This window comes from Schistocerca americana, chromosome 9 (assembly GCF_021461395.2).
Source record: "Schistocerca americana isolate TAMUIC-IGC-003095 chromosome 9, iqSchAmer2.1, whole genome shotgun sequence".
Classification (NCBI taxonomy): domain Eukaryota; kingdom Metazoa; phylum Arthropoda; class Insecta; order Orthoptera; family Acrididae; genus Schistocerca; species Schistocerca americana.
The window spans coordinates 203,988,022-204,010,055 of record NC_060127.1 but is presented as its reverse complement, the minus strand read 5'-3'; the positions used below and the strand labels follow the sequence as shown (position 1 = coordinate 204,010,055).

The following is a 22,034-nucleotide window of genomic DNA, read 5'->3' as shown; positions in this document are numbered from 1 at the left end:
TACAACAGGGGACTCTTTACTTTTTTCCCCTTGCGAGCTAATATTCCTCTTTGTAATCAAAATATAGCTCGAAAACTAAAATTATTCTTATAATTTCCAACTCCGTCTTGCAGGAAAGCAGAAACTCTCTTCAGAAGCATAAACCTTTGTTCCAGTGATATCTTCTGTAATAACATGTCGTTGACAGACTAAATTCTTGTAGCAAATTTTTGGGCAACCAAAAAGCTATTTTCCGAGTAAGTTAAAGCAAACTGACAGTTACTGGTCAGTTAGATTTGATGACTCCAAATGTCTTACTCCCGTGCAGAGGAGCGAAAGATCATTCTTGGGAACTGAGCTACTTTAATGAGTGCTGGTAAGTTGAACTTTACTGCTTGAAGTTCAGTATTTACTGCTGGTATGAAGTATCGCCAGCGCTTGTGAAACGTAAATGCTTTGTTATATTTTCCCCGTCCTTAAGTTGGCTTGCTGGTCTTCGGGGCTAGATTGCGTGGTCGTGAAGACTCCTGAGGTACGATTGTCATACTGAAGGAACGCTCTTTAGCTTGGAACATACCGTGGATAAAAATTACGTGTAGTGTTGCTGTGAACGCGATCTGCTTTCTTTTGTGCAGTGTATGAATTGTCATACCAAGCAAGTGCCGGTGTAGTGCTCTCATTTGGTGATAAGATCTGCAGTAATCAGTGAAGATTTAGAGCCCGAGATATGGTCCACTTTTGCTCTGTTCCATTTCCACGTTTCAGATTGTTAATTGCGACACTAGGCAAGGACTGCTGCGGAGACAACTTCACGCCTACCTCCTTGCTCCTACGTCCCTGCTATTCAGATATTCATTGTTTTGAGATTTCATTTTTATAACTCCTTTGGTAATACCTTTTCTTATGCTTACCGAGTCAGTACCCTGTCTTCAATGACCGATATATCTGTAGCTTCTTCCGTTTCTTATTGAGAACGCGGTCTTGATGTGTGCCGGAGCACAACCCGTCTGACCTCATCGCTGATACACCACGCCCCCTCCCGCTCGGCCACCCGCCCGCCACTCCAGGACAACGTTGGACTGCCGCCACACAGCTATTACGAAACCGAAGAATGTAGCTGCGTCAGCCGTATCGCAGGACTTTCGAGGCATCTGCCGAAATAGCTCAGTTGGGAGAGCGTTAGACTGAAGATCTAAAGGTCCCTGGTTCGATCCCGGGTTTCGGCATTAATTTTTCATTCCGTTACTTCAGTATCCCCAGAGATCCACTAGAGTTAACTCTTATATCTTGCAAAAGTTGTTGTCGCCACATTAGACTATTACGTTTGATTCACCATATACTATTTTTGTTGTTCTTTATTTCTGTTACACCATTTTTCTGCTTTTCCACACTAAGATCTGTCCCCAGTAGAGGAGCTCGGTCGTCAGTTCCGTGATAGTGCTAGTACCCAGGATACGCCAGCTGCGCGCCAGTTTGCCTCAGGTAACAGTAAAAGGCTTGATGACACCCTTCCCAAATGAACTAGCGCCGGCGTACAAGCCAGAGGCGTTGCAGCGTCCTACTGATAAAGGGCGCATACTGCCAAGTTCCGGTTAAATTTGACTCGATTTTGTAATAACTGAAATAAAATCACATACACTTTCAGCTTGCGAGTTTTCATTTCGTTTTCTCCTTCACTTCTGGGTGCTACTTTTTTTTCCAGACCGTATAGGCTATATACAAAGAGCCTGACAGTATCATTTCAATTAACCGTATGGCGTTCCAACCCCTGTGTCCAGGGTGCATGCAATGATTTGGTAGGGAAGGCTGCCTTACAACTGTTGCACCCTCTCCTGTGGCGAGCTGGGCCACAACAGTTGCGTAGTCTGTCGGGAAAGTGAAGAGCGAGCTAGCGAGTCCCCACTCTGCCTACCCTGCTACGTCACAGGCCGCTTCTACAGGCTGTTCCACAACGTAGTGCCGGCCCTGCCGCGGCGCGCGCTTTAAATCTGTGGCGACGCCGTGTACAGATACGTCCCGGCTGCTGCGTTTATTTTTAGACAAATGCCTTAAAACCATAATGAATACAAAAGACGATAGCTTCTTCGAAGCAAAACATTATAGAGAAAATAATATTAACATAAGAACAGAAGTCAGGATTCTACTACAAACATAGAACCGAATGCCCATTCATGTTAATTTATGTTCCTCTATTCATAAGACGAACCAGATATAGTGCAATCAATCTGTAGAATTTGAGGATTTTTCTTACTTTGTGTTTCTACTAAAAGGTAGAAGTTTTCTTTGAAGGGCTGCATTGGAACTTGCAGCACGAAGAGTGTTTAAAAAGTAACCAGATATTTATAATTTCGTGTGTTGCATTAGTTAGATTTGCACTACTTTTGTGGTGTCACCGCCAGACACCACACTTGCTAGGTGGTAGATTAAATCGGCCGCGGTCCATTTAGTACATGTCGGACCCGCGTGTCGCCACTGTGTGATCGCAGACCTAGCGCCACCACAAGGCAGGTCTCGTGATACGAACGAGCACTCGTCCCCAGTTGGACGGACGACCTAGCTAGCGACTAGATGTACGAAGCCTTTCTCTCTCATTAGCCTTCAGCTAAGTTAATGGCTACGAACTAGCAAGGCGCCATTAGCCTTACAGTGATTGTAATTAAAGTCTCCTGTGTATAGTCAAGAGCGATGTACCACAATGATTGATTAAAGATAAGTATTAATCTAGCTACGTACTTTTCTTCATAGCATTAATTACGTAGCCTGTTCCAGTACTTGACGCCCGTCTGCGTTAGTCTAGCGTGCATTTTCAGCCATCTCGACCTACAAGGTGTCGGCCCAGCTGCTGACACATCAACTTTTTTGTCACTGTCTTCGTAAACATGTCTGAAAAGTGTCTGTACAATGTTATGCATATTGGGTATTTACTCTGCTGTCAGCTGTCAAATAGGTTACATGTGTTTTGTAGCATCAACTATTATTTGTTTTGTATAAAAATACATTAGAGAATCTGTACTAAATTTTGTTTTAAGAATGGAATAAAGCGTATCAAATTTTTAGAAATGTTAAATATTGCTTTTGGTGCGTCTCTTATAAGTTAACCAAGAGCATACAAGTTGTATAAATATTTCAAAGCAGGCCTTAAAGGACAGCGGTTTCACAAGAATGGCTGAGATTAAAAATGCACAGTCAAGGGACCTATGAAGTATCCCGAGGAAACAGTTTCTAAAGTGTTTCAGGAATTGGAAAAAGCACTGGCATGAGTGTATACCATGTAATGGGAAATATTTTGAAGAGGATAACATTGTTGTAGATTAGCAAGTAACGTTCTTACCAAAAAATAAAAATTAATATGTGGACGCACCTCGTATGTCAAGCTTTTTACATAGAAGTCCATAATCGGTATACATGTTTGGAAAGGAATTTCAGCAGTGTTTAGAATAGCTATTGGACGCATGTTTTAAGCAATATGTCTTAGAATCATGTGAATAGTAACCGAGATAGTGTTTTAGTGGCCGAATACATTCAAATGCTGCTGTTCTATAAGTATCAAAGGTTTTACGTGATTGAATCACGTTCTACTAGTGAAACGTTAATTGATTTTACCATGAACTTCTCAAGTTATTCCTGATTTTGTACAGCTAGTAATAAATATGTTTATTGCTTTGGACCACATTTGTGTTTATCTTCGAAAACTGTTTAACACTTCTACTACCATGTGGTACATTTCTACCAAAAGAAACTTTATAGCGTATGAGCTGAGTCAGGCTAGTTTTCCTTGTCGGCGACTCCAGTAAACCATGCGTCCTATTGTGGCGAGGCTGACGTCTGCATAAGCTGCAGCCCTTTTATTGGGACTGGAAATATTAGCCAACAGTCCTTTGTGGGTCGCCTCCTCAACACACGCTGTAATAACGTTAGAGACGATCGAACGCTCGTTACCCCGCAGATACCTCCTCCTCCTCTTCGTATTCTGCACGTTTTCTTGCAATGCAGGGCGATTATCCATCACTTCCGGATATTGAAGTATATCAGTGAGTACACAAACTCAACTGACTGACACAGGCAACTAAGATCCAACGTACAAAAACGACGTATATCACTGCACGCCGATCTACACTGCTAGACAGGTAACGGGCAACATATTTTGGGTGCCCCTGAAGGCCGGTGGCAGGGTTCTTCCGCGAAAGGCCACTTCTCCCACCAAAAGCGCTGCTCGCTCTTGAATTTACAGACACATTTTTTTTTTTTATAACTTGTCCTTAACGTCTTGTACAGTGCGAGCGGGACGCGGCTGCGGTGCGAGCTGGTTTTCCAAACATGTTCTGTCGGGGACAAATCTGGGGATATGGCTGACCGCTAGACTACCGTACCTCTACGGTTCGTAGAAGCGCACGGGATGTGTGGACGAGCCTTGTCCTGCTGAAAAATGGCACCGCAATTCTGTCGCAAGAGATGTACTGCGTAAGGACGCAGATGGCCCTGCGTATCATTGTGCCATCACAGTTCCCTCACTCACTACCAGCCATACAAATTAAACAGTTTTCTCCGTCAGTCACGTATATATTTTACCGCAAAGTGTTTCGTTGGTTCACAATATCATCTTCAGGGGGCGGATTGTTTACTTACATGGCTGATATTACTGAAGAGCTCAGACGACTTTTGACAGCAGCGGGCCATGCGTAATGTTGCTTGCGTTGCGTCTTTTGCTGACTCTAAAACTGTTTCTTAGAAAAGGCACTTTTAAGGTTAAAAAACGTGAATTTGTGAGAGTAAATTGTACTTACAGGGGCAGCAGAGTCGTAAATAGTCTGCATGCTGCTACTTGCTGTGTGTACTGTCCACTGTACATTATGTTTGCACCGTCAGTTCAAACATGTTATATATTTAGAGATTTGCCTGCTGATATTTGATACAAAGATAATTGAAAGGTGCAATAGCTGGAGCTTGGTTGTTCGTTACACTATAATATAATTCAATTACTATATTGAATATTTGTATGCATAATATGTTTTTATTTTATTTAAAAGTATGAATGGGATGCAACAGAATATAGACATGTGCGCAATTCAGTTATTAAATCAAATGCTTATCCAGTATATAAAAAAGATTGCAACAGATCGTGCATACATACTGAAGGTTGAACTTACTGGAAAATGAATGGTAGAGGTTAAATGAATTGCTGTGCATTGAAATGGTAACTATGAGAATGCATTACGTATTTCGTCAAAGTTTCTGAATAAGTTGGTTGACCCTGTTTCCCTATTCGTAATTCATCATTGACTAGATTTTATCCAAGTTTTTTTTCTGTAGACATAGATTTATAGTGGCTGTGATGAATGAAAAACAGTTAAGAAAGTCAATTATAAATAGCGCAGCGCAGAAAATAACGCAAAATGCCCAAAACTGCAAATCTGAAATGAAACCTGTCGACACCAACCACTTCTAGCAAGAGGGGAAGGTGCAGACTATGTAAAGAAACACCAGTACCACAGAAGATGCTTTGTAAATAAAAGCGAAATGCGTCTGGTGTTATTATATTGCAGTCAGCTCAAGACAGATCACCTGTAATAACAGATGTTAACAGTTGCTACGGAAGATGACCACACAAACAAACGTAATACCGCAAGGTATTATTGTTGATGTATATGACAAGGGTTGGATGGACGTGGCTGGTATGAAATTATGGATAAACAGAGTGTGGGAGGAAGGAAACGTGCTTTATTGAAGAACAGTTCTCTTCTTGTGCTAGATCTGTTCGGTAGTCATTTGAAAAATTCTGTGAAAGAGAAATTGTTGCAGGGAAATATAGAGCTTGCTGTTATTCCATAAGGAGTTACTTCACAATTGCAACCTCCTGATGTCTCAATAAATAAACCATTTAAAGTGACTATGAGAGACGAATGCACCAAATAGATGATGGATGAAATCCAACACGAATTCACGTCGAAAGAATCTTTAAAACAACGTGCAATCAAACAATTGTGTCACTGGATAAAATAGTCGTGGTCTAGAGTAAGAGAAAACATTATTGTTGAATCTTTCAAGAAGTGCGGCATTAGTAGCGTTCTCGATTACAGTGAAGACCGTTTTATATATGAAGAGGACAACGATAACAACAAAGAGGAAGGAGAAGAAGAAGAAAGTTCGGATGAAGATTTTCAGATCAGTTCGGTTTTATAAACGAAGATTGTTTATTCTACTCTGGCTTTGCAACCTCGTGATAAAAGTGATAAAAATATAATTTAAAGAAATTGGTTAAAAAGTAAGATGCATCTTACAGTCCTGATCATCTTAGCAGTCGGTGATATACAGTATGCTCCATCGGATGGCTGTTGGTGTGTACTGTCGGAAATGTCTGAACGCTAATACGCTGCAATAATAGCACAGGCCAACGATGGAAAAACTTTTTTGCTGAAAATACCATATTCTAATGTTTTTCAGGGTGGGAAATCCAAATATGATACATAAAAATCCGTATCACCCATCATTGCATCACATTTTACAGTTAAATTTATTAAATTAAGCGGTTTTTAAAGAAATTTAGAGCTTTTATATGGTTAAAATAATTTAAAAAGGAGGTGTAATAAATGTAGATGACGTTGGTAGCACTGCTGAAAAACATTTGCTGGCAAAAAAGGTAGATTCTATTTTTGTGTTAACTGATGGTGTTTTGTTTGCGGTTAACCTAACCTCACTTTCCCATTTCCTGTACATGTGCTCAGTACAATGTCTGATCGTGGTTGTAAAAACTCTGCTGAGCGCTTTTGTTATATCTGTGGTGAATTTGTGATTAAAAAACACCAAAGAAACATTACAGACTTTGTACAAAAGGTTTATCTATCATATCAAGATAAATCTTGGGCGCCACATAAGGTATGTTACGTGTGTGTTGAAGATCTGAGAAAATGCTCCAAAAAGGAGAAGAAAGGCTTTAGCTGTGCTGTTCCCATGATATGCAGGGAGCCAAGAAATCATTCCGATGATTGCTACTTTTGCAGTGTTGATATTACTGCTCATAATTCAATAAACAAGAAGGTAATAAGCTACCCTAACCTTCCGTCCACCATATGGCCAGTAGGGCATGGTGTAGATTTACCGGTTCCTGAACCACCAGATGATTTAAACTCTGTTCCAACAGAAGTATTTTTTGATGTACAAATTGATTTAGATCAACCAGTTGATGATGAATTCCATTGTAATACAGAAAGTCTAGAGCCCAAATTGTTTACTGAGACCGAGCTTAACGATTTGTATAGGGAACTGGGCTTAACGAAAGAGAAAGCTGAATTTCTTGGCTCTAGATTAAAAGAAAAGAACTTATTGGCAGTTGGAACCAGTATATATGAGGGTCACTCCAAAATAAATGCACACTATCTTTTTTAACCCATCTTTTATTCTACATGTTTGAAAGTTTTACAGTGTGTAGATACATCCTATAGGAACAATATTTTCATTTCTCCACATAATTTCCATCCCTCTCAACTGCCTTATGCCATCTTGGAACTAGCGCCTGTATACCCGCACGGTAAAATTCTGGACCAACCTGTTGGAGCCACTGTTTGGCAGTGTGCACAAAGGAGTCATCATCTTCAAACCTTGTTCCACGAAGAGAGTCTTTTAGTTTCCCAAAGAGATGATAGTCACATGGAGCCAGGTCAGGACTGTAAGGCGGGTGTTTCAGTGTTGTCTAACCGAGTTTTGTGATCGCTTCCATGGTTTGTTGACTGACATGTGGTCGTACATTGTCGTGCAACAGCAAAACATCCTGCTTTTGCCGATGTGGTCGAACACGACTCAGTCGAGCTTGAAGTTTCTCTAGTGTCGTCACATATGCATCAGAATTTATGGTGGTTCCCCTTGGCATGATGTCCACAAGCAACAGACCTTCGGAATTGAAAAACACCGTAGCCATAACTTTTCGAGCAGAATGTGTGCTTTTGAATTTGTTTTCTTGGGTGAATTTGCATGATGCCACTCCATTGATTGTCTCTTCGTCTCTGGTGAAAAATGATGGAGCCACGTTTCATCACGTCACAGTTCTTCCAAGAAATTCTTCTCCACCAATCTCGTACTGTTCCGAAAGGTCGCTGCATACTGTTTTTCTTGTTTCTTTGTGAGCCAATGTCAACATCCCGGGAACCCATCTGGCACAAACATTTGTAACGCCAACACTTTCAGTATTCTGCAAACACTTCCTTCCCCTATCCCAACGTAGCGTGACAATTCGTTCACTGTGATGCGTCTGTCAGCAGTCACCAATTCGTTAACTCTCTGCACATCGTCTGGAGTGTGTGCAGTACGAGGCCTGCCGCTGCGAGGACAATCCTCAATATTGCCGTGCCCGCTTTCATCACGTAACCTGCTTGCCCACCGACTAACTGTACTGCGATCGACAGCAGCATCTCCATACACCTTTTTCAACCTCTTGTGAATGTTTCCCACTGTCTCGTTTTCACAGCACAGGAATTCTATGACAGCACGTTGTTTCTGACGAACGTCAAGTGTAGCAGCCATCTTGAAGACATGCTGTGACGGCGCCACTCACGGGAACAGGGTGAACTAAGTTTGAAAACAAGTGGGAAGGATGTATCTACACACTGTAAAACTTACAGTTTTCATTCTGCATGGGTGTATTTTTACAAAAATAATGTGCATTTCTTTTGGAGTGACCCTCATACAAGAGTAGAAAGAGAGAACAGCAATTTTCCACGTTTTTCAACAAGAAGGTGATTTAGTGTACTGATGAATGAGTTTGGTATTGAATACAAAAAGGAAGACTGGAAGCTGTTTATTGATTCATACAAAAGTAGTGATTGAAAAACGCTACCAAGGCCGCTGTAACACCAACATGATGGGGGACTACAGTTGGTCACTTCACCGAGAAGTTCACCAAGCGACTCATCGTAGAAAAAGCTACACAAGAAGCTTAAAAGAAAAAAGAGAAAGAAAATACAAACCAATTTCAGCTGAAAAGTGTTTCAAGTAGCTTACTGTAAATACAAGCCTTGTTTATGATTTAACAAAACATTTCATTAATTTCCCTCTTTACTTTATAATATAAGATTTATATGCTATATACTAAAAAGCATATTGCTCGAAAACTATGGATGATACAAAAAACTAAGGCTATATTTGGATTTAGCTCATATAAATCTATAAATATCAGCTATCAAAGTAAAAAATGTTTAAAAATTTTTTTTTCGTTGGTCTGTCTAGCCTTCGGAAGGATCCAGGCTGGAGGGCATTTCCAGGGTTATCTTGGCAAACTATGCATATATCCCTGGGACCATGTCCAACCCTACACCCTTCTGCAGGATGTCATCTGCCAGCAGTACAATGCAGCCTGTCACACACCTTGCAGAGTACGTGCGTCGTTCGAAGAGCACTAGGATCAGTTTACTGTACTCCCCAGGCCACCAAACTCCCCGCATTGAAACCCGATTGAGAACCTGTGGGTCCACCTTGATCGAGCTGCTCGGACCACGGACCCTCACCCGAGAAACCTACCGCGGCTGGCCGCGCCTCTGGAGGCGACATGGCTCCAGCTCCCTGTCGGTACCTTCCAGAACGCCACTGACTCTCTTCCTGCACGTCCCGCAGCTGTCTGCACTGAAAACGTGGTTTCTCTGGCTTCTGACACGTAGTCACATTAATGTGACTTGGCGGTACATACACTACTGGCCATTAAAATTGCTACACCACGAAGATGACGTGATACAGACGCGAAATTTAACCGACACGAAGAAGACGCTGTGATATGCAAATGATTAGCTTTTCAGAGCATTCACACAAGGTTGGCGCCGATGGCGACACCTACAACGTGCTGACATGAGGAAACTTTCCAACCGATTTCTCATCCACAAACAGCAGTTGACCGGCGTTGCCTGGTGAAACATTGTTGTGATGCCTCGTGTAAGGAGGAGAAATGCGTACCATCATGTTTCCGACTTTGATAAAGGTCGGATTGTAGCCTATCGCGATTGCCGTTTATCGTATCGCGACATTGCTGCTTGCGTTGGCAGAGACCCGTTAGCAGAATATGGAATCGGTCGGTTCAGGAGGGTAATACGGCACTCCGTGCTGGATCCCAACGGCCTCGTGTCACTAGCAGTCCAGATGACAGGCATCTTATCCGCATGGCTGTAACGGATCGTGCAGCCACGTCTCGATCCCTGCGTCAACAGGTGGGGACGCTTGCAGGACAACCACCATCTGAACGAACAGTTCGACGACGTTTGCAGCAGCATGGACTATCAGCTCGGAGACCACGGCTGCGGTTACACTTGACGCTGCATCACAGACAGGAGCGCCTGCGATGGTATACTCAACGACGAACCTGGGTGCACGAATCCAGGTTCTGTTTACAGCATCATGATGGTTCCATCCGTGTTTGGCGACATCGCGGTGAACGCACACTGGCAGCTTTTAGTCGTCATCGCCATACTGGCGTATCACTCTGCGTGATGGTATGGGGTGCCATTGGTTACGCATCTCGGTCACCTCTTGTTCGCATTGACGGCACTTTGAACAGTGGACGTTTCATTTCAGATGTGTTACGACCCGGGAGTCTACCCTTCATTCGATACGTACGATACCCTACATTTCAGCAGGATAATGCACGACCGCATTTTGCAGGTCCTGTACGGGCCTTTCTGGATACAGAAAATGTTCGACTGCTGCCCTGGCCAGCACAGTCTCCGGATCTCTCACCAATTGAAGTCGTCTGGTCAATGGTGGCCGAGCAACTGGCTCGTCACAATACGCCAGTCACTACTCGTGATGAACTGTGGTATCGTGTTGAAGCTGCATGGGCAGCTGTACCTGTACACGCCATCCAAGCTCTGTATCACTCACTGCCCATGCCTATCAAGGCCGTTATTGCGGCCAGAGGTGGTTGTTCTGTGTACTGATTTCTCAGGATGTATGCACACAAATTGCGTGAAAATGTAATCACGTGTCAGTTCTAATATAATATATTTGTCCAAAGAATACCCGTTTATCATCTGGATTTCTTCTTGGTGTAGGAATTTTAATGGCCAGTAGTGTGTTCCCCAAACACATCGCGCAGTCTCGTTACCTTACACCAGTCTTATTATTGCTTCTCGGTTCTTGTGCATTTTATATTACACCTCTGTCAATAGTAATTTACACCTCTTTTACTTAGAATTACGGAAGTCTTGCACCATTTAAATTGTCAATCGCGTTTTCTATATCGACAAATCCTACGAAGATGGCTTGAAATTCCTTTAGTCTTGGTTTCATAAGCAAGCGCCTTCACCTTTTCTAAAGCCGAACTGTTCGTCACCTAACAGAAGGTCAAATTCCTTTTCTGTACTTCTATTTCACATTACTGTTGTGAGCAATTTCAAGCATGAGATTTAGACTGATTGTGCGATAGTTTTCAAACTTACCTGCCCTTGCTGTCTTCGGGATTGTGTGGATTACATTGTTCCGAAAGCCTGACTGAATGCCTTAAGACTCATTTATGTTACCCACCAATTTGAATAGTCGTTTGGTTGCCATTTCACGCTGTGATTTTAGAAACTCCGAAGCAATCTTGTCTATGCCTGCCGCCTTATTTGATCCATAGTCTTCCAGATTTCTTTTAAACTCTTGACTCTAGAACTGGATCCCTTATGTCTTGCATGTCGACTCCCAGTTATTCTTCTGCGAGACAGTTCCTCCCTCTCGTAAATACCTTCAGCGTACCCTTTCCACTTACGCGCTCTCTCCGCTGCGTTTGATAGTGGAATTTCTTTTGCACACTTAAACTTGACGCCTTTGCTTTTAATTTCACCAAAGACCGTTATTCCTTTTCAGTATGCTGAATCAGTCCTCCTATTCTTATTTTAATTTCTTGTCACTTTTCTGCAGCCATTTCAGCTTGAATTCCCCGCACTTGCTACGTACCTGATTTGATTCCATAGGGAACTATGGTGCACTTGGTTCAAATGGTTCAAATGGCTCTGAGCACTATGGGACTTAACATCTATGGTCATCAGTCCCCTAGAACTTAGAACTACTTAAACCTAACTAACCTAAGGACAGCACACAACACCCAGCCATCACGAGGCAGAGAAAATCCCTGACCCCGCCGGGAATCGAACCCGGGAAGCCGGAAGTGGGAAGCGAGAACGCTACCGTACGACCACGAGATGCGGGCGGTGCACTGTGATCGTAGGCTATAAGGAAGGAGAAGTACATAGCAATCAGTCGCGATTCCGGGTCTATAGGGAAAGGAAACTGAGACAGTTGTTTACCGCAAATATAACAGTCTTAGGTTAGGTCATGTAGTGCGTTACGACTTACCAGAGTTTCATTTCATTACAGTAATTTAAAAGCACCTTTTTTAATATCTACAATCAACAAACATATTTACATATCACTTTGAAATATTCATGAAATCACAGTTTACAACATGCTTACTCATATCTTGGTGTTGAAGCGATCCATCAAACCTATGCAAAGGATCATTAATGGTGTCATACACGTATCTTATTCAAAATTATTTCATCACTTTAGAAATAAAAATTGAAAAGATTTTGTTGAAGATCATCTTGATATAATGCAGTTACGTACCAATTTGAAATTGGTCGTAACAAGCTAAAATCTAGCGTAGTCGCTCATATCATGGTGGTTAAGTGAGGCACAAAATACTTAATATAAAAGAAATGTACAATTTCGTACAAGAATTTCAATGAAAATCTGTTAACTCCGTAATCAAATACAGAAGACCAACATGACAAGGATGATTTAACCAGGTACACATAATAGAACATATAAACGCCCTGTGTTGACGTAAAATTTCGTACATAAACGTGTGGTGTAGCTCAACGACGTTTCGCTGTTTTCAGGAAGATGATAAAACAAACTACCATTACACTTAACTTTTGAGGCTGAATTTGAATAGTGAATTACTTGTTTGGCGGTAAAATAGATATAACACTGGATAGTATCATAACACGTTATGTTAGGCGAACGCCAGATAAGATGAGATAGCAGCATACCCCCATCTCATCCAGGAGGTCCGTGAATCTGCCTTTATCAGCCGTGTGCAACAATGTGATACCCAACATCAGAGAGGGGAGGATGTGTCCATTCTCAACAAGTGCGCAGCAAAATTGGATCCCTCAACTGTATCCTGCCTCACCAAAGCTACGCGTTAAATCCAACCTCTTATTCCGGAATCTCTTTCCGACCGTGATCCACCGGAACGCTTGCCGCTTCTCGAGGCCTTCTCCCAGATACCTGCTTGCTTCTTTTGTGATTTTTGAACAGTGTTTTAACTATTACTAGCTGAAATTTTTTGCAGAACTCAGTTAGTCTTCCTCGTTTCTCATTCCTGCCGAGTCCTTATTCTCCCATAACTCACTCTTCTATTGCTCCCCTTAGTATCGCATTCCGCTCACCTGTGGTTATTGTACTTTCATCTCTCTTTACGCACTGAATTATCTGTTAAAAATCCTCACATATGTTCTCAGTTTTTTCATGTTATGCTTGTATATTTGAAGCATCACTGTTGGGCGTTGGTTTTCTGTCGATTCTAATGGTAGCAACCGTATCTCTTAACCCCTGTATTTTTTTTCTCACTGGTGTCTGACTATATCGAGACTGAGGCGTTGCATTTTCCCTTTTCAGATTTCCTAGCTTCCCTACTACATTCATATTTATGATATTCCACGCATCGACGCGTAGGTTACCTTTTGTTCATCTTCTTACAACACGCAAATCGCCCGAAAATTCAGCAACAACATGAAATGTGACAGAGGTTAACACTCATTGTCAGTGATACATTTAGAAAATTTTATTGAGACCCGTAGGCAGGTGTGAAAGTACCTTACGATATTTAACAATTTCCTTTCATTCCTGTGTAAAACATTCTCGGTTTTCTTGCCCCATCAATTCGGGATAGAACCTCAAGCTTTCGACAATAGCCTCCATCATCATGGTCAGGAGCAACTGACTGCCTTCACTACTGCTGTGGTACCCTTTTTATAGCCTGTGGACGGCTTCTGATTGGTCAGCTTGTGATTGGTCGGCGATTACGTAATGCTGTCGCAGACGGTGTCAATGTGTGCGCTGGTGGCGCCACCGCTTCTGTGGGAACGTAAACCCTGCAAGGAATGTCTCTGCTGATTCAATGTATCGAGCACCCGCTTCCGTGCACCGCTCAGATAGTATCCACTATCACGGCTTAAGTTCTTCTCACTCATTCTTATTTCAACATCCTCCTTAATAACATAATCCCAGTATTTTATGTTTGTTCGTTAGGCTGTCCTCCGCAATTGCCTATTTCTCCAGTTCTCTATTTTTAATATGCCGTTGGTGTTCTGCACAGCGGTCGGAAACTGTACGAATGATCTGACCTATATACTTGCTTCCACACTCACAGGGGATGATATAAATTCCAGGGTTCCTGAGGTCGAGACTCTCCTTAACAGGGCCCGTCATCTTCTGAATTTTCTTAGGAGGACGAAAAGTCGGTCTTATACCCCGTCTACCCAGGACTCTTCCTGTTTTGCTGGATGTAGCGCCACAAAAAGAAAGGACCGCAATCGGTGTTTCATCCTGTGAGTGTGCAGCACTTTCACGTTTGCTTTTTCTTGGAGAACGCTGCTTTTACGATGGTTGTCCAGGAAGTAAGTTGCGATCGGTCGCGAAATGGAAACCCCAGTGAAAACCAGAAACGTTTTATTTGCAACAGTTAGGTACACTTTCCACCTGCTTCTGTACGTAGTCGCGGCTCCAACTTCGAGTGTTGCCGTAGTGTTGTATCAACTTTGGAATATCTTCGTCATAGAAAGCAGGCGCCTGTGCTTTGTCTTTGAAAAAATTTTGTCTTCATAACCAGCGGTTATTGTGAGCAGAGATGAGACTGTATTGTGGGTGATCGGACACTTCTCATCGGAAACGCTGCAGGAGCGTCTTCATTGTCCCTGAAGTGTGCTGCCGAGAATTGGCATAAAGAAGGAACTGCTCGACAGTTGTGTTGTGTGGGCTGCATGACACAGGCGAAATCGCTAACCAGGCCCTCATACTGGGCGGGAGACGCTATTCTCTATGCATCTTTGCGTGCTCACTGTTCACTCAAAACTGGAAAGGGCGACGCGACACGATCGACGGGCATACTAGACACACTGTCCAACACATTTGTGCAAAGCTTTACCGGGCTTTCCCAGTGGTTTACATTTCGCGACCAATCGGAACTTACTTTCAGGACAATCCTCGTATATCGCGTGTACCACAGCCATTCTTTCGGAACACGTACTTCACATGGTTAATTTCGGGCTTCAAGTGGTCCTCGTCAGAAACAGTTCTTGCACTGTATACCAACGTGCTCAAAACGGCCATCTCCTGAACATGATCATGGAAACTCTGTGCATTAAGCTCTAAATCGGTATGCGTCGGCTTACGGTACACAGAGTGGCCGGGACGCCCGTTCGCCTGTCGTTGTACTGAAACGTCTAAGAAAGGCAGCCTCCCTTCCTTCTCCATCTCGACGGTGAACCGGATGTTCGGATACATGCTGTTCATGTGTTCCACGAGTTGTTCGAGAGCTTCTGCGTCGTGTCGCCAGACCATAAATATCTCGTCAACACAACGATAAAATCGCCGACCAATCAGTAGGCTCCACGGGCTATATAAGCCCACCACAGCAGCACTGAAGACAGTCAGTTGCTCCTGACCATGATGATGGGGGCTATCGTCGAAAGCTTGAGGTTTTACCCCGAATTGACGCGGTAAGAAAACCGAGAATGTTTTACGTATCAGTGCCGTCGTGAAAGACTTCGTTCTCATATTTCTTTCATCTCGTTTGCACACAGAGAAAGAATTCTAAGAAGATCGTCGCAGAAGAAAAGGAAAATATCTGTATCATTTTCTTTTGGTATCTGCTTTACGTGAATTGGAAATTATCTGACTTTAGCTCCTAAGCAAATGGGTACGGAAACGTGTAGACAGTAAATCAATCTCGGACATGTTACAAAGGTATAGGGCCCGCTTTTTCCGCCGAAGAACGGAAAAGTATTTCTGGGATATCATTCGGTGATATTCAGTAGCATAACGTCTTCCAGTAGCATAACGCCACGCACGCGCACTGTCTGTCACAACTGGAAATATTCGTTTTGCATATGGCAAAATACTTAGAGCTTTGTTTAATTTATTTTTTCCAAAAATCATAGAACTATGCACGGATAACCCGGAAACCAGGTAACCCGCATCGACACGATCAGGAGTTTACCGTGTTTTGAAATTATGGAAATGTAGTACATACCATTTTAATCACGAAAATCTTTTAGGTGGTGACGTACAGTGTTGAAACTAGTTGCGATGTAATTAAGATATTAGCAAGATTGTAGTGTTATACATAAAAATGCCGGACTCAGAAAAGCCTACGTAGTAAGCGAAGCACCCATATTCGTCCTAGAGACAGTGATTCCATTACACAGCAAAAGCGTTGGACATTCTGATCCGTTGCAACAGAACCCGGCTGCCTCATGATTAGCTATAATCGAAACTGATAGCATAATAAAGGCTTTTCATAGAAGCCTAGCTAGTGATTTACGATACCTGTTTTTTTTCTTATCCTAAGAAAGAAGGTCATGAATGGACTCCATGCGACAGACAACTGGAGTTGCTTTTAGAAACATAATGTTCCGAAATTTTAAGATTCCACTGTAGAAACAGTAAAGAGAAGGTCTAAAGTATTCTAAATAATTAAAAACTTAAATATACAATATTGATGTACCACAATAATATTTATTTTACAATTCGTTATGAACCAGTGGTCGGCTTTCTAGGCCATTCTCATAAAGCAATAAATATTACTGTCGACCATGAGTACTGATATTTAAGTTCTTTAGAAAATGCGTTTTAACCAGCAGCTCTTTTATTTAAACCTACGCATCATCTACCAGTTTCGCTCATAGACCATCATCGCAATGTGTAAGGCAAAACAGACCAGTTAATAACATAGCCTTGACGTTGTGTCAGCTAAAAGGAAAGTGGGATATTACGGTATACTGATATTTTTTACTTTATGGACCGTCTGACAGCAACTGAATGAAACACAATTTTAGTGCCATACGCGTTTCGCCATTATTTTCTGCAAGGCATCTTCAGTGGCCTGAAATATGTACATAGGTTTGCTATGTAATTTACATTTTGGTCACTGTACCTATAGGTCATAAACAGTTCTGGTGGTTGGTTATAAACTATAGTTACATTGACCACAATGTAAATTAAATAGCAGTCATATGTGCATATTCCAGGCCATTGAAGATGCCTAGCAGAAAATAAAGGCGAAACGCGCATGGCACTAAAATTGTGTTTTATTCAGTTGCTGTCAGACGGTCCATAAAGTAAAAATTATCGATATACCGTAATATTACACGCAACTGAGGAAGACAGGACTACAAAAGTTAAAGTTGGATATGGCGTCCTCTTGGGTAAAATATTCCGGAGGTAAAATAGTCCCCCATTCGGATCTCCGGGCGGGGACTACTCAAGAGGATGTCGTTATCAGGAGAAAGAAAACTGGCGTTCTACGGATCGGAGCGTGGAATGTCAGATCCCTTAATCGGGCAGGTAGGTTAGAAAATTTAAAAAGGGAAATGGATAGGTTGAAGTTAGATATAGTGGGAATTAGTGAAGTTCGGTGGCAGGAGGAACAAGACTTCTGGTCAGGTGACTACAGGGTTATAAACACAAAATCTAATAGGGGTAATGCAGGAGTAGGTTTAATAATGAATAGGAAAATAGGAATGCGAGTAAGCTACTACAAACAGCATAGTGAACGCACTATTGTGGCCAAGATAGATACGAAGCCCACACCTACTACAGTAGTACAAGTTTATATGCCAACTAGCTCTGCAGATGACGAAGTAATTGAAGAAATGTATGATGAAATAAAAGAAATTATTCAGATTGTGAAGGGAGACGAAAATTTAATAGTCATGGGTGACTGGAATTCGAGTGTAGGAAAAGGGAGAGAAGGAAACATAGTAGGTGAATACGGATTGGGGGACAGAAATGAAAGAGGAAGCCGCCTGGTAGAATTTTGCACAGAGCACAACATAATCATAACTAACACTTGGTTTAAGAATCATGAAAGAAGGTTGTAGACATGGAAGAACCCTGGAGATACTAAAAGGTATCAGATAGATTATATAATGGTAAGACAGAGATTTAGGAACCAGGTTTTAAATTGTAAGACATTTCCAGGGGCAGATGTGGACTCTGACCACAATCTATTGGTTATGACCTGTAGATTAAAACTGAAGAAACTGCAAAAAGGTGGGAATTTAAGGAGATGGGACCTGGATAAACTAAAAGAACCAGAGGTTGTACAGAGATTCAGGGAGAGCATAAGGGAGCAATTGACAGGAATGGGGGAAATAAATACAGTAGAAGAAGAATGGATAGCTTTGAGGGATGAAGTAGTGAAGGCAGCAGAGCACCAAGTAGGTAAAAAGACGAGGGCTAGTAGAAATCCTTGGGTAACAGAAGAAATACTGAATTTAATTGATGAAAGGAGAAAATATAAAAATGCAGTAAGTGAAACAGGCAAAAAGGAATACAAACGTCTCAAAAATGAGATCGACAGGAAGTGCAAAATGGCTAAGCAGGGATGGCTAGAGGACAAATGTAAGGATGTAGAGGCCTATCTCACTAGAGGTAAGATAGATACCGCCTACAGGAAAATTAAAGATACCTTTGGAGATAAGAGAACGACTTGTATGAATATCAAGAGCTCAGATGGAAACCCAGTTCTAAGCAAAGAAGGGAAAGCAGAAAGGTGGAAGGAGTATATAGAGGGTCTATACAAGGGCGATGTACTTGAGGACAATATTATGGAAATGGAAGAGGATGTAGATGAAGATGAAATGGGAGATATGATACTGCGTGAAGAGTTTGACAGAGCACTGAAAGACCTGAGTCGAAACAAGGCCCCCGGAGTAGACAATATTCCATTGGAACTACTGACGGCCGTGGGAGAGCCAGTCCTGACAAAACTCTACCATCTGGTGAGCAAGATGCATGAGACAGGTGAAATACCCTCAGACTTCAAGAAGAATATAATAATTCCAATCCCAAAGAAAGCAGGTGTTGACAGATGTGAAAATTACCGAACTATCAGTTTAATAAGTCACAGCTGCAAAATACTAACACGAATTCTTTACAGACGAATGGAAAAACTAGTAGAAGCCAACCTCGGGGAAGATCAGTTTGGATTCCGTAGAAACACTGGAACACGTGAGGCAATACTGACCTTACGACTTATCTTAGAAGAAAGATTAAGGAAAGGCAAACCTACGTTTCTAGCAATTGTAGACTTAGAGAAAGCTTTTGACAATGTTGAGTGGAATACGCTCTTTCAAATTCTAAAGGTGGCAGGGGTAAAATACAGGGAGCGAAAGGCTATTTACAATTTGTACAGAAACCAGATGGCAGTTATAAGAGCCGAGGGACATGAAAGGGAAGCAGTGGTTGGGAAGGGAGTAAGACAGGGTTGTAGCCTCTCCCCGATGTTGTTCAATCTGTATATTGAGCAAGCAGTAAATGAAACAAAAGAAAAATTCGGAGTAGGTATTAAAATTCAAGGAGAAGAAATAAAAACTTTGAGGTTCGCCGATGACATTGTAATTCTGTCAGAGACAGCAAAGGACTTGGAAGAGCAGTTGAATGGAATGGACAGTGTCTTGAAAGGAGGATATAAGATGAACATCAACAAAAGCAAAACAAGGATAATGGAATGTAGTCTAATTAAGTCGGGTGATGCTGAGGGAATTAGATTAGGAAATGAGGCACTTAAAGTAGTAAAGGAGTTTTGCTATTTGGGGAGCAAAATAACTGATGATGGTCGAAGTAGAGAGGATATAAAATGTAGGCTGGCAATGGCAAGGAAAGCGTTTCTGAAGAAGAGAAATTTGTTAACATCCAGTATTGATTTAAGTGTCAGGAAGTCGTTTCTGAAAGTATTTGTATGGAGTGTAGCTATGTATGGAAGTGAAACATGGACGATAAATAGTTTGGACAAGAAGAGAATAGAAGCTTTCGAAATGTGGTGCTACAGAAGAATGCTGAAGATTAGATGGGTAGATCACATAACTAATGAGGAAGTATTGAATAGGATTGGGGAGAAGAGAAGTTTGTGGCACAATTTGACCAGAAGAAGGGATCGGTTGGTAGGACATGTTCTGAGGCATCAAGGGATCACCAATTTAGTATTGGAGTGCAGCGTGGAGGGTAAAAATCGTAGAGGGAGACCAAGAGATGAATACACTAAGCAGATTCAGAAGGATGTAGGTTGCAGTAGGTACTGGGAGATGAAAAAGCTTGCACAGGATAGAGTAGCATGGAGAGCTGCATCAAACCAGTCTCAGGACTGAAGACCACAACAACAACATGTCTTCACTCACCTGTTTTACCATACACCCAGTGTTGGTTGTCTGTGACCGAAAACGGTAGATGATTATGGGTTAAATAAAACAGCTGATGGTTAAAATGCATTTCTAAGGTACTTAACGGCTGTTAGTTCTCATCTGAAGAAAACATTAAACGATGTTTTAAGTTTTTAAAATGTCTATGTTCCCCCAAGTACCGGAGGAATTTTCCGTAAATATTCCAAATAAATAATGGACCACGACGCAAAGCCATAGAAGTGAGTGAGAAGAAATATAAAAAAAAAACATCATTTTAAGACCACCACGAAGTCAATGGGGAAACCCATACTCATATCTCTGCGAGGACCTTCTCTATAAAGGAACACAGCGGGCAGCTCTCTTGTCCGCTAAAGTTGACTACACGCGTCATTGTGGCTTGTTGCCAGGTGATGTCATATCCAGATAGATAGCCATGTTTCCACATAAAATTGTGATTATTGTAAGGCCAGCGATAAATAACATCTTTCAGTTTGAGATGAGAGTAGAAACATCTTAAGCACATCGATCCGGTATGGTCTAGTGGCTAGGATACCTGGCTCTCACCCAGGAGGCTCGGGTTCGATTCCCGGTACCGGAATTGTTTTTAATTGGCGTACATGAAGAAGTAGATTTGTAGAGTAGTTGTTTTTTGTAGAAGTAGATTTGTAGAATAGTTGTTTTTAACTAACAATGTGTGAAGACCTAACACAGTTTTTTGTTCACGGCATTCCCACCTCAGTACATCGTAGCGAATATTCGTCTTCTTCTGAAGTCATTATCCCTCCACTGCTTAATAAAGACCTCTGCCGTATTCTTCCACTTTTACTCGGTTCTGTGCCATCGGGAGCCACAATGTTCGAAAAGCCCTCTTCATACAATACAACTATCTATTTTAGGACCTTCCAGAGCTTCTTTTATGCCCTCAAGGTCTGCACTGAACCATTCTATTTGCCCGTCGGAGTCTGGATGGACAGCCTGCTACGATTTCAGACTAGTGACTCTTCCAGGAAAGTCTATTTTAGAATTCTTCCTCTGATGGGTTAGTTCCTCATCTCGTTCCTGAGAGAGATGCACAGAAATGAGCACTCGCCTTTGTCAGTGCCAGTGTTTCTAGATCGTTAGTTGTTACTGACAGAAACTAGTTACTCTACACTTTCGCTTTTAGGTTCATCGGGCGTCTTTCTTCACCTGTATCAATTGAAGAGTAATGACTGCTGCTCAACTGAAACCTATTCAAGATTCCAGTTAATGAATAAATAAATAAAACAAAAAACAATGCACCAGTTAAGTTTTGTACATGCATAGTAAAACGCGTTCCAGAAGCTTTTCCCCATTTACAAGTGCTACTAGAATTTACGCTGGTATTGTGTGTGATATCTGCATGTTTGCATTGTTCTGCTTTTCTTGTCCTGCTTTCGTATTTTTAAGAGTTCAAGTTACTGCATACAAAAAATAAAAAGAAAGAACCCTACATTAGTGAAGTAGAACTTGTAATTGGAAATAAATAAACGTAACTGGTGCAGTGTTTTATTGTTTAAATCACTAATGAAACAGTTACAGCCTTTCGAAAAAAAATCATCTTTCGAAAAAACATCGAATATGATAAACAAAATTAATTCAAACCTATTCCTC

General features: G+C 41.8%; 2 non-coding genes across 2 annotated transcripts; both read left to right on the top strand.

The window, feature by feature from the left end:
• The first annotated feature begins 1,132 nt into the window (after positions 1–1,132).
• On the top strand, positions 1,133–1,205 carry Trnaf-gaa. The gene has a single exon. It is a non-coding gene; the product is annotated as a tRNA-Phe (tRNA).
• Positions 1,206–20,928: 19,723 nt separating this feature from the next.
• On the top strand, positions 20,929–21,000 carry Trnae-cuc. Its single transcript has one exon. It is a non-coding gene; the product is annotated as a tRNA-Glu (tRNA).
• The last annotated feature ends 1,034 nt before the right edge of the window (positions 21,001–22,034 follow it).